The sequence below is a fragment of the Rhea americana genome, unplaced genomic scaffold (assembly GCF_003343005.1).
Source record: "Rhea americana isolate MKP2758 unplaced genomic scaffold, rheAme1 scaffold_23, whole genome shotgun sequence".
Classification (NCBI taxonomy): domain Eukaryota; kingdom Metazoa; phylum Chordata; class Aves; order Rheiformes; family Rheidae; genus Rhea; species Rhea americana.
The window spans coordinates 7,514,321-7,531,536 of NW_028186346.1; positions in this window are offsets into that span (position 1 = coordinate 7,514,321).

A 17,216-nucleotide genomic window follows, 5' to 3' on the forward strand; every position below is an offset into this window, starting at 1 on the left:
TTAGTCTACAGACTAATGCTATGTATATGAAGCATGGGCTTATCTAAAACATCATGTTCCTCAAGCACTTATCTCACAGCTTCTAAAYGGTCTAAGCTAGGCCACACTGCTGACACATTCAGCCCTGCCAAGATTCAAACATTTCCTGTGGTTACTTAGTTAAATGTGAGGAGATGCTGTAATCACATTCTTGGAACTAGGAACATACATTTTGCCTAAGCCGCACATTAGATGCCTTTTGTAAATGAGTAGTCCCTTGCACAAAGAATTATTTATTTACATATTATTCACTGACTGATCCCAAGGGACTGGGATGTCAGGCAGATACTAGGTACTTGTGTCTGCCCTGCTGACATACGTGCACTGCCAGTAAGCTAATTACCCACAGTACGGGTGGCTAGCTCCCCACAGCAGCATGGACTTAAGTGTAGGCTTCAAAATGTACCTAACGAATGAAGAAAATAGCTCAAGCTGAGCTCCATGCTGCAATAGTTACTGTGCTGTTTCTACACTACTAAACTAGAAGTAGCTCTGATGATTGATAGGTTTATCTGAAATTAGGACACTATAGACGTACCTGTGTGGTTTTTCTTTTTTCTTCATAGCACCTCTACTCTTCCTCTTCTAAATCGTGTTTTGATTGGGATTTCTGCCATCCAAGGAATATTCACACAAGACTTGCTAGAATTTTCTAAAGAGAACAGCTGCCCAGCAAGAGATCCAGCAACACTCAAAGCTGTCATGTGAGATTTTTCACAGGATTCCAGAGAGGGCACGAAAATCAGCAAGATCATAGATTTTCCAGGCCTGGATTCCTAGTCACCCTACCTGTAACTATTAACACAAACATTACTTCACATTGAACAAACTCTACCCACAACATGATGCTCCTGCAACATATAGCATTATTGAAGCTCTCAAAATAGGACTTTAATGAGGTTTAAGTGCTGAGTTTGTGCTAGACCTTCCAGAGAAAAGTTAATTTCATTCTGCATACCTAACATGCGTAAACTTGAAAGTAACTGTTTTATAAGCAAAAAAAGTCCCTGTTTTATATATGAATATGCACACATACATGTTTTTGTGGGTATCTCCATGAGCTAGTATCTGAAAATGCACTCCATGAAGTCTTTGGCCAAACATTAAATGGTATAAATACAAACATGAGAAGAGCTGGGGTGGTTTTGTTCTAATATATTTTATTATCTGCAATAATTAACACTGCAAATAAGGAATGATAAGCTCCAATAGTGTAAATGCTGCCCACTGAAGGGTATGCACTACAAATTTCCATCTGTGTACAGGACAGAAAAAATTGCAGATGATACCTGTGGTTCCTTGATGCTCAAGATATTCTAGTCAGCACTTGCAGCTTGGAAAATCTTTTGTTTAATTCCCTTTAGGTTAGTCAAGAGGCCTGTGACCATATAAATTATTTAATATGTGTACACGTATCTTGCAAAAATATAGTGTTATTTTTACAGCTGCTTTAGAACTGGGAAAAGTAAGCTGGAAAACACTTTTTTCATTAATATGTATGTGATTTTCTTCTCTTGCTTTTATCAGCAGTTTCTCACTAAGATGCAGGAGGAGGAAGCCTACCCTACACTTACTGTGTTCTTGCAGTTCTGGCTGGGGCAGTAACTTCAACAGCATCTAGGAAGACAATGTACTTCAGTACACAAAGCCAGCAATAGGATATCCACAAGGATGAACACCTAACTTGTAACATTTATTAGCTGTGTCAGCACAGCTACCACTTTTGTTGCTTCAACATTCTTATTAGTGAACCAATACCTGATGGTACATCTAGGTATAACACAGCCCAAGTTGCCTGTAGCTAGTACAAGAAACTGTTAGCATAGGTAAATCATAAGTAAACCTCCTCAAGATAACAAAAAAGCAACTGTCACTGCATGATTTAAGTCTCCTTAAGACAGAAAGAAGGAAAGTTGAGGAAAGTGTCCCTGGAAAGGCAAAGGGAACTGCTGGAGCAGAAAAAGCAACATTTGAGATAAACATAGATATTATCAGTCTCAAACAACAAATTAGAAAACTTATAAAAGATGGCCAAAACAAAGATTCTGTAGTGTATGAACTTAAACAAGTAAATCTTCATGAAACTATGAAGTTTCTACCTTCAGGTTCCCCAGAGTCTCAAGGTGCTTGGCCAAGGGACTGGTGAGACCCTATCAGCAAAGGCTACATATCACTGCTTTGCTTTAACATTTGTGTGTGTGTACCCAGTAAAGCTGGCTGTCAGAAGACAGACTGGATGCTTGTTGTTTGACTGCCAGTTATCCAGATCCATCACTTTGGTAGCAAACAACTTCGGCCCATCAGTTTCCTTGGGACATGTTTGAGAGAGAATATTGTGGCATTTCCAATGATTCCACTGCTCCAAAATCACAGAATCACAGAATGGTTGAGGTTGGAAGGGACATCTGGAGATCACCCCTGCTCAAGCAGGGTCACCTAGAGCATGTTAGACAGGATCACATCCAGGCAGGTTTCGAGTATCTCCACAGAAGGAAACTCCACAACTTCTCTGGGCAACCGAAATGTGCAAGTGGGTCTGCCACAGTTGAAGAATGGTTGAAATACAGAAAACAAATTATTTTCTATGACCCTCCACTGAATTAAATGAGAAAGAGAGCAGGACAGATAGAGCTCAGCCTAGGAAAAAGAAGGTCCCAAACAGCATGTGACATCTTCCAACATCTGCTTGATCAATTCACTTTCAGTCATCTGAGAGCTCTGCTTAGTCTCTAGTCAGCACAAACTGCTCAGCCAAGCTATTTGGGGTCCCCATAAACTGAGTCAGTCTGCAGAAAGTTTGCCTGCCCTGCCAAATAAAGAAGAAAGATTCTTGGGAGCACTCGATTAAGCACAGCACATAACTGTAAATATAGTTTTATACCATATTAAACAGTACTCATCACTATACAAACAAGTCCTGGGAGTGGGACTTTGCACGTAAATACTCTATTATACAAACATGAAAATAAACGTATAGTAACCTGTACTGTGTGTGAAGTAAAAAGCTAGCAAACTATTTCAAAAGAAGACACACAATATCCCACTTCCCTTCACCAGAGTGAGAGAATAAATATCCGATGTTAATTATATTATTTAATGTAGGTAAAAACTTACTGAGAATAAAAAGGCTGAARGGATTAAGCAAATTGCCAAAAGGACACAGATTCTGTGTCACCTGGTCTGTTCGTAGTGACACAGCCTTTTTCTTCCCCTATTTGGGGCTGTGTCGCTACAAACACAATGACGTTCTCCCCCAGCGCAGTTTTTAAAGTTCTCAACAGCTACTGCAGTGAATGCCATACACAAATAGAGCAGACATGACCTCATCAGTGACTATGCCGTCCGTCCTGGTAAATTAAAGGCTTGGGCTTGTACTCTGGCTCAAAGGACAAACACACTTTGGAAAGCAATCATGAGACAAATCTTCCTTTCTTTGTCAAAATGAGGGTAACCTTGTTCTTACTGTTCCCGGCCCATGCTATCCCCCAAACTACTCCTGGAGAAGGCTAGCTGGCATGGGTTAAAACTGTACCAGAGAACATAGGTGATCATGMACCTGAGTGCATGCCCTGCTACTGTCTCATTCACTAGTACAGATGTAGTTTAGGGTATAGGGAGGTATTTATATAGACCTATTGTGCGGGTTTCTGTGATTAAAATTCTTTATGTTGATACAACTGATACAATGTGGTCAGATTCAAACATTTAATCACTTTCAGTAAGGCTAAATATTTAGAAAAGCAATTGGGTAACTTTAAGCATAACATAACACTGACTGAGCCTATTGTATTTGAAAAGAGATGCAATTCTTTGATGACTTTATTTGAGAAAAAACATTTTTAAAACTCTTCAACTAATTATACTTATAGCAGTAGTTCTTGCTGCAGTTATTATTATTTGTTGTGAAAATAACAGGTTATTTTGATCTATACAACCACCGTGAACCACCGTATCAGGACACAGCATGGTCTGAAGTCAACACAGAGCCTCAAATTTTCCTTTGGTTTAAGATATGCATTTGATACCAGCAGATCCTGCTATTAATAGAGATGGTTGTACCCTGGCCAGGTAATAAATTCAGTAGCAGTTGTGTTCTTCTGCCTGAGGAAGAAAGAAGCAACTCATGTCAAAGCCTTGGTAACACCAGAAATTCATAGTGACTGTAATTTGAATGCCTGCAGCTAGGCTAGAGTTGACCACAGTGTGTGGTGACTCCTTATGATATTCTTTAATGTAAAGGGCAGCAATCTCTGCTTTTCTCCTGGGGCCCCCTCTGCATTCTTGCTGGTGCATTGCACAGAATCGATTCCCCACTTCCACTTCTCCCTGCTGCCATAGGCATCTGCATAGTGAATCCTTGTGAACCTTTACTGCCTGGGAATGCATCTCACACTTCTCTATACAACTATCAGAGAGAGGCATGTAAATACTTTCCAAAGAGAAGCGCAGACCCTAATGTAACTATGCGAGGAGTCAATGATAGAGGGAGCAGTCGTAGAATGTGCTACAACCCAATATACTATTATGTTTATTTTTATGTGGGTGAAAGCAAACGTTTGTATTAAGGATTTAGGCTATGTGCAGCTGCATAGTAGCAGCTAGTATGGTCACAGCCCTCAGAGCCCTGTAGCGCTGTAGAAGGGGAACCCATAGAAGGTGCTCTTTGTTACTCTTCCCTGAAAAATGTAACGGTCAGGAGTCCGTTGCAGCAAAGGAGAAGGTACTTGCAGGATCAAGGCACTTGATTATCACATGCAAAATCTGGAAATAGGTTGTAGAAGTGATTTTTATAATTATAAATTCCTTAAGTTAGTGCTGAAAATTCTAGACTTTGAAATACTCAGATTTGAACTGGGTCAACGCTGCACTTACAGGGATAGCACTAGATGACATCRTAGCTAATTTCTATGGTTCTAGGAAAATGCCATAATAAGATACTATTTAACTGTAGTGATGTTGAAGCACCTGCTGAGACATTTTGCTGCTGCATCACCTTCCATGGGATTTCACTAATATATAKAGAAAAAAAGGTTTTAAGAACTTGACAGATTAAAATTTTAAACTGATGCAAAACATTAGTTTCTTCTAACTTTTGTTTTGACTACCCTGTTGACTGATCTTACTACTCTATTGATCTTAACTCCGGTGCTGAACTGTCATGTTATAATTAAATGCGTATCTTTCATAGTTTTTCAAAAATGTTGTTGAATGAGCTCATCAGTTTCAAGAAACGTGTTTTTTTCAACTCTAGCTGGAAAATTTAGAACTGTGAACATCAATTCTTTCAAGTAACAGAATGGCAACATGGGTTCCATGACACAAATTTATATATGGCTCAAAATTCCAAACTCACTGCCCAGAATCCCTGCAGCTGCTCACTTTGGAAAATGAAAAAAAAAACACAGTGAGAAAATACTGCCTTTCAGAGTGCATGAAATTGAAGGGAGTGAAAGCAGCAGTTAAACCACAAAACAAGTAACACTATAAAATTCGTTTCTGCAAATGGTCTTTTCTCAGATCCCCTTTTCAGCACCCCTTTCACTAGCTCTGCTGCTGTCGTCATTTGATAAAGCACAGGACCAAAGTCTTGCTGTGTGCACCAAGCTGGCATATGCATGATGCAGTTTGCCAAATCTGCCTCCTTCTGACTTTATCGCCAACTTGCCTCTTGACTCCAGAGAGAGCATTCCTGACGTCATTGCTTAGATATTCTCAGTCTGTTTTGCTGCCATTGGCAAAGACTTAAACATTCCCTGTGGCAATGAGTTCTCCAACTTCTAAGTGTAATGTTACTATCCTTAGCATTGTCCCAGAAAGCTAAAGTGCAAAGGGCTTTTTTCTTGGTTGTTTTTTAGCTAAAAGGATTATTGCAGAACAGACATGTGAAGGACTTGTGATCTTATATCCAATCTCCAAAGTAAATGTTTGGGCTTTGCTTGTTAAAGTAACTAGGGATTCAGGCAAGGCTAAGTATTCAAGAAAAGTTCAGAGGTCAAAACTGGGATGACTGGCCTCTCATAAATAAAAGTCGTGTGATGCTACAGGATCTTTAAAGTATTCACTATGGATGAGGTCCTGTGTTTCATCTTTCTTCTAAACTTATTCTTGTCATATAAGATACTGATTTACAAGTGCCAAGGAAAAGAAGTGCCAAACACTAAAAAGCTAAAAGCTGTCAAGTGGATTCCAGTAATTTCTTGCCACTGCACCATCTCATGGAAGATTTTCCACTTGGCACTACAGGAGTTCTTGTAAAAGGAAGACAGATTTTTTATGACATGCATCCCATAACTGAAAATAGAGATTAGAATACCCGACGTGATTAACTTCACATAGCAATGAGCTCAGAAAAGAACTAGGTCAGGACACGTTTAATGGTGTATTAGAGAAGTTGTTGTGAGGCTCGGCTTTGTTTAACCTCTTCATTTACTTGGTAGAGGTGGCCAACAATAAAGGGTTTGTATCTGTGGTTTATATTAAGGTGGAGAATATGGAACATTCACAGAATTCACAGTTGGGAATAATAAAGGAAACTAAGAGAGAGTAGGGACTAAAAACAACAAAATGAGATCCAAGATGGAAAAATGATCTAAGAAGCATATTCATTGGAATGAGTATAAAGTATGAGTATTCATTGGCAAAAGCTCTAATGCCAGAAATGGCATGGGAATGGTCAGTGGGCAGTTTTCTAGCAGCTAAAGGATGTTTATGTTATTTTGAACTTCGTAAGTAGAAATATCGTATCTGCGAACCAGCAAAAACTTAGCATTCTGAATACAAAGCTGATGAAACAACTTCACATGACATACTTTCGTTACAGTTTTATGTGTGTGGGAGTAAAAAGCTCATAAAAATCATTTAATGCAAGGAGGATATAAAATATATGTTATTCTAAGGTAGTGTCCCAAACTGAATTTGTGCCGGTGTGCAAGGGGTGTATATATCCTAAAAAGAGCCAGTGCTTGTATTTTAAGTGAAAGTAGAGTGAAAATACTTGTAAAGAAGGTATTTATTTAGTCAGGAGGGGTATGGTGCATTATCACTCTCCCAAATCCTTCAGTGAAGGCAGGCTGATATTGATGGTTTCTTTCTCCTCACTCTAAGCTCCACTTGAGGTTATTCCTATACATTTGCTGAGCATGTTCTGCAACTTATATTCCTTCATAGGTTTGTAATTTCCATTTACTACCCACCATAGTATGTTTTACATGTGCCTTTGTTCCCTTTGCTACCCCTAAACCTGCATTCCTTTGATGACCAGTATTTGGCCATTTGAGAGCTGCTTATAGCCCTGAGGCCTCAAATATCATTCTGTGTCTGTACTCTCAAGGTCTCTGCTGTCATCTCATGCTTGTACTCCTTGATGCTGCACATTTTTATAGGAACATAGTTCATTCTACACAAAACCACTGCTTGTTACTGCTATCTTTTAGTACTATCTACTATATTTAATAAAAAATGTTAAATCACACAATTGTACAAAGCTGAAGAAAAGCAAAACCAAAGGTTAATAATCCCCTGGTTATGTGATAATTGCTGTTACTTGCGAAAACAAATCCCCAGGCAGGTCAAGACAAGCCCAGATAAAGCCTGACAGGTCTTGAGGTTGTGGTAGTCTAATACATATCCTGTGGCCTGTTACAAGCAATGACAACACCATACTTTCAGGCTACAAGGTTGCATATGTAAGGGGAAAATTTTCCTTGTAAGGGTAATAAAGCATTAGGACAGGTTGCCCAGAAAAGCTCTGCAGTCTCCATCTTTGGAGGTTTCCAAGACCCAACTGGACAAAGCAACCTAATCTGATCTCAGAGCTGACCGTGCTTGGAACAGGAGGTTGGATGAGAGACCTCCAGAGTCCTTAAGGCCATGTTTCATGACTCTGTGACAGTGGTGATGGAGGTAGACTGTGATCATCCTTTGCCTCATATTCTTCCTTCACCTCATACTCCTCTGCTTTCTGGATTTTAAATGAACCACACACGTAAAATGTGAGTGTAACTATCTGCAGTTTTCCCAGACTTTCTCTTCCAGACTAGCAAAGACCTTGAAATGACTGTAGGAATCATTTCTATACAATTTTATAAAAGCTTTGTTGTCTCAATATCAGCTGAGTTCCAGTTGACTTACTCCATCAAGAGAAAAAAATGACATACTCAGAGCAAGTCTTTCAGACTTGTTCCAAGAGACTTCTTAGTTTACTATTATATATGTGTGTAGATATGTGCATATATAAAACATATATATACATACACATTTATAAAGATATATTAATGAAATATATGTATCCATAAAAACATAGATATAAAATCGATATAACATTCTTTAAGAAGACCTAATGAAATGAGTAGTTGAAGTTTAAATATGAAGAGAAAGTAATAAAACAAAACTGAATGCAGGTGTGGGGCGCTCTGCTTTACAAGGCTGCAGAATAAGCCCTAACAGGTCTAGGGTGGAGGGAACTTCAAGCTGTGGAGGGGAACCAAAAGGGTAGGAAGGCACAAACAAGATGGGGTATGTCCAAGGGCTAGAGACACCTGCTAGAAGCCCACTAGTGGGCACCCTATGCAAAAGCAGTCAAAGAAGAAGCCGATCCTGTGAGCAGGACCGAGAGGCCCCCACATCCAGTCCCAGCCCAACAGGATAATCATGTAGTATTACTGGGGCAGACTTTGGGCTTTGCATGGTGCTGCAAGACACACAGATCCCGTTTCACTGTATTACCCATGASAAAAGATAGGGCATTTACCACAGCTATTGCTTGCATAAATCATTTCAGCCTTATGCATTCAGGTTTGAAGGGGTACGAGTCTGAAGTATACTCTTTGATGGCATTTCTTTTGTATACACAACTTCCCTGGTTATTTCAAGATGAAAAATACTTGTGTTGACTTTGCTTACTTAGGTGCACTTTTGTGTTCTTCCTGTCCCATGGATGCACATCACCTAACGCTTCCTGAACAGGATCAGTGTCCTCAGGAGTCTCATGGGACTTTCCACTTATGTCTCGTCTTCTTCCAGAAAAAGAAGAGTTATTTCCTCCCCTTCCTGACTKCTCCGCTTCACATGTGCTAAGTACTTTTGAAGACTGGCTGTATACTCCTTTTCATAAGCCACCAAGCCTGGTTTCTGCAGAATGTCCCTTATTTCAGCATCGAAAGAGTGGACTGCATCAGCCGTAATGTCAGCCCAGTTAACAGTGGCACCTTTAGCTGCTCAGCTGATTTGCAGGTACTGTATATACATATATGTATACATATTTTATATATATTCCATCACTGATTTACCAAAAGGCCCATGATGAGCAGAAGAGCAAAACTTACAAGAAGACCAGAAAACACATTGGCTTGCTTCACTAGTAGCTTCTTTCTTTTGCAGGATACACTTTTACTATTCAGGCTTTTAATAAATTTGTAGCTCTTTTGTATCTGGTGGGATGTTAATGGAATGGTCCCCTTCAAGGTACTCAGTGCAATTTCAGAAACGGCCTTTACCAGTCATCAGAAGCAGTGCAGAGTACTGCTTTACTTTGCTGGAGTGTGGACACGATCAATCTCCTCAGGAAGAACAGACTACTCTTCAGACACTGGAACATCATGCTCCTGAGTCTGCACTGATAGTAATGCAGTCTGTCAGTCCAGCTCTCTTCTATTTATTTATAAGCATTGGTTTTTTTGTTTGTTTTGTTTTTGTTTTGGTTTGGTTTTTTGTTTTGTTTTTTCCCCCTCAATATACTAYGGCCCTGGCAGAAAAAGACTAGTTCTTGCCCTAAAAGCCTCAGAGGTAGAAGCATTAAGATCAACACCCAGTTATCCAAATGGTGCCTTTGTACYGTCTTCAAGTATTTCTAAAAAGAACTGAATTCTGCCAAGAAACATCTTCCTGGCTAGGGATGCAACGTAGGGCTTATCTCTTGGAGGTTCTTCACTAATGCCATATATTTTGTGTTGAGAGTGATGAGTATTTTACCAGCTCTTTTCACCCTGGCAAAAAATATTCTGGACAACATACAACATGCTAAGATTTCTATGATGCACATACTTAGTAAAAGCTTTCTCAATTTTATTGCTCTTCCAGCCACAGTTCATCAAATGATTCTGGACAACATACAACATGCTAAGATTTCTATGATGCACATACTTAGTAAAAGCTTTCTCAATTTTATTGCTCTTCCAGCCACAGTTCATCAAATGATTCTGGACAACATACAACATGCTAAGATTTCTATGATGCACATACTTAGTAAAAGCTTTCTCAATTTTATTGCTCTTCCAGCCACAGTTCATCAAATGATTGATAACAACCATCTTTAATTTATTACAGGGAAATGAACAGTTATCACTAAGACTTACAGGTAAGTCTTCTAAAGATTTGATAAAAAGACATTTATAGAGCAGATCATGATACAACAGTTGCCAACAAGTGCCACACCAAACAATTTTCTCAGGTATAATACAAAGTAAGCTGTCAACTCTCTCTAAATAACTTTTCCCATAATTGGGAGCTCCTGCCAGAACAGCAGAAAAGGAGTGCTTCCCACTCGTGCCCATGATCAAAAGCCATAGAGGAGGCTTTTAAATTTTGTAATCTGTACCTTTTTGTCATAGACCACCTTCTGCATTTTCCAGAGCGGCCTAGTTCCTATTGCCCACTTCTGTTTGTTCCTGACAAGAGTGCTGCTCCATTATGATCTTTTAGTGTTGTCACTGGTTTTATGCCGTAATCCAACATGAGATCCCTCAGTGGCTCAGAATCCATCTTTTCTCTGTTGCGTTCAGAGCAATGCCTCTGAGCATTAAACATCACTTCGCTCCAGACTACAAGCAGYCATAGGATTTGGGGCCTGATGACACAAACTCAGCAATGTTCTCATCTGGCGGCAAATCGCTTGTCAACTCGCCTAAATAATCATCAAGAAGGGGGCACATTCCAAYCCCCTAGATGACTCACAAATGTCACAGTTTGTGTCATGACAAAGGGAAACACTTTGCATCTAAGAGAACATAAAGGTGAGAACAGAAAGCTGTTGTCACCCCTTCAATGACTATATAGACATCCAAGAAGTATGATCCTGTTTGAGATCCACCACCTGGCAAGGCATGATGGATTTGTGTATTTTCCCTTTCAGACACATAACCCATTGAATAGAGGGGTCAAATATCTCCTTTTCCTTTGATAACAGCCATCTAGAGAGAGGAGTGCTACCATGTTAGATTTAAGAAACTTAAACTGGTATATGGACATGCAAGTAGAGGCCAGTGCAGTGCACTGAAAAGAATCTATACAGCAATAAATCTTCATCTTTTCATTGACATCTTTCCCATATAATGTGTGACAGGGTCATCACCATAATCTCATTTCTATAAGATCTGCAGGTTTCCCCCCAAATTTTTACATCTTGCTGGCCATAGTAACTTTTTTTCAAATCAAAAATCTTTTCCTGATTAGCTGTGTCCCATGCCAAGATTTGCTTTTTCTCTTCAAGCATCATGCTGTCAATCCCATAATATTGTAATGGCGGAGGAGGGCCTACCTGACTTTGATTTTCAGCAGTGTTTTTTAGAAAAATAGGAAAATAACCTCTGCAGCCCTCTATACCCAAAGCTTGGGGAAAGCTGCTTAGTTTCACAGGTAAAATATTTAAAGAGTCTATGAAATGTTTACTCAGACTGGATACTTTTGTGCCCATGAGTTTACCACTTTGGGCGATTAATTGCATTTCCATTTTTTCCTTCAGAAGCTGGCTATTGACAAAGTAGCCATCACCGCCTCTGCATTACCTGCTAGGAAAGTGTAGTGTATCCATAAACAACTGAATATGTTAAGTTCATGAGGCATGTGTCCCCTTTAAACTCACGTTCACCTTCAGTTTTCCTTTACGCCCCTTCTTCATCCCAAGGGGCATCTGGAGCTACCTCCATGGCAAAAATGTAGTTGAGGACAAACGTCCCTTTTTCCTGCATACATTCCATGTGATAGATAATATAGCCCTGTCCTGCTTACRGGTTTTTGATCATGGGCATGAATATCCCTGGTTTACAGTACCCATCTGTTTATAGCACATTCCACACTTCCAGCCTTTTTGTTTATGATATTTTTCTACATAGGCCTTGCATTTCTCACAGAAACCAATTCTGCCAAATAGTATRGCCAAACAATCAGCTTTTTTTCAACAGCTAGGGACTTATACCTCTATACTCACTCCCCAGATCTGCATACCTGCAGCTAGAGCACCTTATCCTTGTCCCCAAGTTACTGCACAGTTGTGAGACAAGCAGAGCTGGTACTGACATCTACAGCTATGGCTGAAGTTATACAGTGTATGACAGAACTSACAAAAGTTTCTTACCCCAGTTAACTTCCTGATATCCTTCACACCACAATAACGTTGTGTCATTGTCCCAAAAGTCTTAGGGTATCTAAGACTGACRCTTGGCTTTGAAAAAAAAMAATCTTTTTTTTTTACCTCAGATAGGAGGAAGATGCTCCTACATACGCAAATGTAGGAGCTCCTCAAACAAGACTACATCACCCAGACATGACCCTCCTGTGCCCAGAGGACCCCAGTTTGCCACATAGCTCTTTTGCTCTGCTTACCGTTTCCGCCTGTCAGATCACTCACTGCTGTAAGTGCTGTGAGATTCCCAGCAAAACAGACATGGCTGCTGTTGTTTAGGTTGATTAAATAGCCCCACTTGTCTATAAATTTGGAATGGGGGATAGATTATAGGGTTCTGTCTATCCCAGCCCCAATGACTTTTACAATAACAGCAGCCAGGCAGAAAGTCTATTCAAAACATAGCTCTCTTCTACTTTGCAGGRGGGCAAAAACTAGTTTAGATGCAGTCAAAGAATTTCACAGCATTCATACTGTTTAAGTTAACACTTGAAGAATTCAGCCATGCATGCTGACAGCTTCAAGACAGAGCAGATTGYAATCACCAGGTTCAAACAGCTGGCATAAACGATCAAAAATTTGCTGTACACCCTRAACAAATGTTCCCTAAATTAACTAATCTGCATTCTTCTACTTATCACCTACCTCTGAACCTCAGAGTGGGAACCACACCATCAGTCCTAATGTTTTTCCAGGCAGCCCTGTGAATGCCTGCCAGGACCAGCCACCCCATCCTGTCTACCCTGGAAAGATGTTTCAGMAGGAAGTCTCCCACCACTAAAAACAGAGGTGCCACCATTTTGTAAAACATCATTGCTCAAAAGTGTGTCAGAAGAAGAATCACTTGCCTACTATATGTACGAAGGCTGCCATTTTTGACAACATTTTACCCCTCATGTTTTCCTACTGCTTTGTGATTGTTGTCTTTTTTTCTTTTCTTTTCTTTTTTGAAGCCGTTACCCTCAGGTGGGCTCAGAGCCTCCTCTTTGAGCAATGACATTTTACAAAGTGTCAGCCCTTGCATATGTAGGGTGAAAGGACCTCTGGATCTGACATACTTCAGGGTAAGCTGGAAGAAGGGGTTGGTCCTGCAAGTCAACCACACAGCAGTCTGTACACACCTGGGGTGTGATGTTTTACAAATTATGTTCTACATCTCTATAATTTGTTATCTTCCAAAGACTACCCTATTTAGGATTAAGGGGCAGCTTCAGACTCCTAGGAGCCTGTCCCATGCCGAATGTGTCATTTCTTCTCCAGYCAGCAAGTGCTCTGCAATAAGCACTTTTTATTTGGAATCATAGAATTGGTAAGGTTGGATGGGACCTCTGGAGATCATCTAGTCCAACCCTCAAATAAGTGGCCCATACGGAGATTGAACCCATGACCTTGGCATTATTAGCACCACGCTCTAACCAACTGAGCTAAACCTAACCCCTGAGCTTAGCTAAGGCTAAGAAGAGTTTAGAAACTTTGTAAATAATACAGCAGTTCAAATTAATTGACAGTCTTTTAGATCCCTTCAGAAAGAGGAACAAAAACTGAACTTGTACAGATTGCTGCTTCCTTGGYTCACAGCTGAGTTCCAGTAGACTCGAGGCACAGTTAAAGGCTGGAGTGGTCAGGATTTTCCTGCAGTTGCCTACGCTCTGACAATTTGTGGGTAAACGAAGGACTTCATTTTCTAATTTGTGTGAACATTTGTATGAATTTGTGTGAGTTAAAAAGAAGTGCAATGCCATTTGCTGCATTAGCCTGCAATGAGAAGCAAAAGGTAGTGACTTCTCACATTTAGATGCTGTAACATAGCATTTATAATTATAAATAGCAATAATCTCTGGTTAAGTAACTCACTTGGATGATTGACTACATGACTGCAGAGGGTATCAGTTTTTTGGATTGAGAGTTAAATGTTAAAGATTCTCTTATCTTTACATAAAGTTCTTAGCTCAAATAAAGGTAATTCTAGAAGTGRCAATAACGTTCTCTACTATTCTTAAGCATGCTAATCTGTTGGAAAACAGTATGTACAGAGTGAAACTTCAGAGTGAAAACACATACAGAATCAAATATTGCATTCAAAGATTATATGAACATGCCAAAACTATTAACTCTTCTCTTGTAGCAGTGGAAGCAGAAAGGTTTGTTCCACTGGCTCCTAGCCAGGTTAGTTCACGGACAATCCACGGGAGAGAATAGCCAGAACCATCTCCTGCCAACAATCCCCAGTACAGCACACTAATGAATTGTAACAGCTGCTACTTGAAAATGAAGTGGTTGCATTAGATGAAAAACAATGAGGGAATACAAAATCCCTTACAAAGACCCCAAGAAATGTATAACATCCAAAAGTTGCTGTTCAGAAGCAGGCATAATGATGACAATTTCCTTAACTAAAATAAGGAATATAACCACTATAATTATAATGCCAGAAATCTTCCCAAGGAGACTTGTGCAGTTTGAAAGGGCTACAGAAAATTGAAGTTTTTATGCATTGTRTATTTGTTTCCGGAAGTTATCTGTGCTTCTAGAGCTGGTAGCCAACATAATTCCACAAAAGAAGCCAGTTCTCTGTACATATTATGGTTTCATTAAAATTAATAACCTAGCAAAGATTCACTAGATCAAGTGTTACTGATAAAAGGYAGATGTACACAATAATAAAGCTGAGATCACTCTAAAAATTAAAATAATAAACCAATGTTTTGTTATTGATGTCAGTTGATCCAATCACCTGATGAATACAACAGCTTATAGGACTAAACTATAGAATTAGCGCTAACAGAAATAGGTTTTCTTTTTAATTCTATTTGAGTAATTCACCTTCTAAACAGTCCAAGGTCCAAAATGATGTTCTAACCAAGACAGCTGGCTGACCTTCCTGGTGGATGACATCAGTATCTGCCAAATGTAGCATCCAGCTTGGTCTTTCACCCTTTCCAGGGGGTGTCATTCAGTGCAAAAGGCCAAGTTATTTGGTTCAATGTGAAAAAACAAGGCTTTAAACATGCCCTGCTAAAATCTTACTTTTCTTTGCATACTGTAGYGGTTTTGTTTATTCCTAAGACCTCAAAATCTTTTCAAAGCCTAAAGAAAATACAATAGTTAAAAAGTAGTGGGGTTTGGATATCGCTTCACTCGGGAAAATATTGTCTGACTAAATAATAGCTTGCTATTCACAAGAGTAAAGGTTTGAAACCTTTTGTGTTCTGCACACACGGCACATGCACCTGTTGGTGTATACACGAACRCTAAGAAAAGGAAAAAATGAAGGGTCTTGCTCAAAAGCTAGGTTTCTAATTTTGAGAGAGAGTACAACTTTCTAAACAGATGTATATGTCTCCAGTCTAGAACAAAAATCACTTTGATACTATTTTATTAAAAAAGCTTGAGAAAAGAAACAAATATGGTGCTATTTTGCACTGAAATACAGAGAAAAAAAAGACAGAATTTTATGCACTGGTTTTCTAAACAAATCTATTCAGCAACAAGACCASTGGTCACCCTGTTGCTTCTACTGTATATAAATCTAAGTCTCTAGCACAGAAAGATGTATGTATAATCCAAAGAAACAGGGATTGTCTGATGTTCTAGAGAAAGTCAAGAAGGACCAAGCTTAAATTGTGGATAATATACATTATTTCTTCAAATCCAGCTGTCTTTAGCAAATAAATTTGTCAGTGGTACCTACAGCAATCTATAGAATATTATAACATAAAACATACGTCGAGACATGTTTGAACACACACTGTTCATAATTTTCATATTTGATGATGAATTTATATTATTAAGCATCATATACTGTTATGAGCATTTTTTTTTTCCAGGAGTGATTTAGGGCTAAAATTCAAAAGAAAAATGATACAACTTAACAGTTTTATCTGTAGCAAAGTGCAAACTAAAACATTTAAGAAGCCCCATGTTTTTCATTTAAAAATATGAATTTAGAAGTTGAGAAAAGATTTATAATCAATATTTTTAAAGATAGAAGCTTACAGTTACATTATTAATTCATATTTAGGCATGTAAAAAAAAAAAAAAAAAAAAAAAGTCAGATTTTTAAAGATTCCTTGCCCTGAGCACTTTTGGATTTCAGCAGGTTACTCAGCAAACTTGAAAATCAATCAGAATCTACTTAGATGTCCCCCTAAGAACACAGTCTTAATTTTGAGTACCTAGATATGAAAGAGCTGCTGTATCTCATGAAATTAGAAAAATATTTCCTTCGTAGTCAAATTAACATATTTCCTTACATATGCTGAAATTCATAAAAAAACAGAATTTATCAGTCCTACAAAATGTATCCATGAGCTTGCATCTAACTTGTGTACTTAATTCATAATTTCTAGTCTTTGAAAATTACATATACTTGTAACATTAGAAAGGAACCTTATCATCCAGAAAAGAGGCTATTGTAGAATTGTGGAAAAACAGACTAGGTTGACATTATTCCCACAGATCTGAACGTTAAAGCAGAAGTGTCTCTGCTTCCTCAGCTAGTTCCTTCTGGTTGCTCAGGATTGTAAATGATATTAGCTAGCCTACCTTTAATAAGGGTTTTTTACAGGAAGAAAAAAAAAGATTTACTACTGAAAGGAGATTGGGGCTAAGAAAAATAAGGAATAAAGAAGCTGCTAGTAGTCTGAAAACCACAATATGAAGCATATACAAAGCATATACGAAAAGCATAAAAACTCAGAGCTTTCAAGCAGGTAGAGGGCTAACCATGAGGAGATTTAATGCGATACATGCTCCATGCAGWCTTTAAAGACAGCACACG